The sequence below is a fragment of the Salvelinus sp. IW2-2015 genome, linkage group LG19, assembly GCF_002910315.2.
Source record: "Salvelinus sp. IW2-2015 linkage group LG19, ASM291031v2, whole genome shotgun sequence".
Classification (NCBI taxonomy): Eukaryota; Metazoa; Chordata; class Actinopteri; order Salmoniformes; family Salmonidae; genus Salvelinus; species Salvelinus sp. IW2-2015.
The window spans coordinates 38,137,617-38,139,498 of NC_036859.1; positions in this window are offsets into that span (position 1 = coordinate 38,137,617).

Consider the following 1,882-nt stretch of genomic DNA (forward strand, 5'->3'; position numbering starts at 1 on the left):
CACACTCCACCACACCACCCACACACACCACACACACACACACACCACCACACACACACACACACACACACACACACACACACACACACACACACACACACACACACAACACACACACACACACACACACACACACATCCATCCTTTAAACACCCTATACTCCTTTGAGACCTCACTTTCAAAGTCCCTGAGATTCTTTCAGCCATGGTAGCCAAAATAATGGGCAACTGGGCATTTTTATACATGACCCTAAGCATGATGGGATGGTTAATTGCTTTATACCACGTTCATCTGTACAAACAATAGTACGCATGTATAAACACCATGGGACCACGCAGCCGTCATACCGCTCAGGAAGGAGATGCGTTCTGTCTCCTAGAGATGAACGTACTTTGGTGTGAAAAGTGCAAATCAATCCCAGATCAACAGCAAAGGACCTTGTGAAGATGCTGGAGGAAACAGGTACAAAAGTATCTATATCCACAGTAAAACGAATCCTATATCAACATAACCTGAAAGGCCGCTCAGCAAGGAAGAAGCCACTTCTCCAAAACCGCTATAAAAAAGCCAGACTACGGTTTGCAACTGCACATGGTGACAAAGATCGTACTTTTTTGAGAAATGTCCTCTGGTCTGATGAAACAAAAATAGAACTGTTTGGCCATAAGGACCATTGTCATGTTTGGAGGAAAAAGGGGGAGGCTTGCAAGCCGAAGAACACCATCCCAACCGTGAAGCACAGGGGTGGCAGCATCATGTTGTGGGGGTGATTTGCTACAGGAGGGACTGGTGCACTTCACAAAATAGATGGAATCATGAGGGAGGAAAATTAGGTGGATGTGTTGAAGCAACATCTCAAGACATCAGTCAGGAAGTTAAAGCTTGGTCGCAAATGGGTCTTCCAAATGGACAATGACCCCAAGCATACTTCCAAAGTTGTGGCAAAATGGCTTAAGGACAACAAAGTCAAGGTATTGGAGTGGCCATCACAAAGCCCTGACCTCAATCATATAGAAAATGTGTGGGCAGAACTGAAAAAGAGTGTGTGAGCAAGGAGGCCTGCAAAACTGACTCAGTTACACCAGCTCTGTCAGGAGGAATGGGCCAAAATTAACCCAACTTGTTGTTGGAACCTTGTGGAAGGCTACCCAAAACTTTTGACCCAAGTTAAACAATTTAAAGGCAATGCTACCAAATACTAATTGAGTGTATTTAAGCTTCTGACCCACTGGGAATGTGATGAAAGAAATAAAAGCTGAAATAAATCATTCTCTCTACTATTATTCTGACATTTCACATTCTGAAAATAAAGTGGTGATCCTAACTGACCTAAGACAGGGAATTTTTACTAGGATTAAATGTCAGGAATTGTGAAAAACCGAGTTTAAATGTATTTGGTTAAGGTGTATGTAAACTTCCGACTTCAACTGTAAATATATATTTTTTTACCACCAATCAAAAGGGCAATTTTTCATAGTAAGGCAAAAGGGCACCCCGAGGGCTCTGTCTGAGTCACAAGCCTCGTCCTGTTCCTCCACTCCCTCAACCCCCCCCTCCTCCCTCCCACTCCCTGGCTCCACAGTATATAAATCCAGATCTGCTTTCTTTGGGGAATCTACTCTCATAGACACCTCTATCTCCCATTCTCTTACATCTGCTGCATATGCTGTGATCCTCAGCTGCACATCATGTCCGTGACTTGGTCCTCCAGGATGTCGGCCGGTGGTGGCCATGGCCTGTCTGGGGGAATAGGAGGCGGTGGAGCCAGGTTGGGCTTTGGCTTTGGGGGAGCTGGAGATGGCTTTGGGGGAGGTGGCAGTGGCTTTGGGGGAGGTGGCAGTGGCTTTGGGGGAGGTGGCAGTGGCTTTGGGGGAGGTGGCGG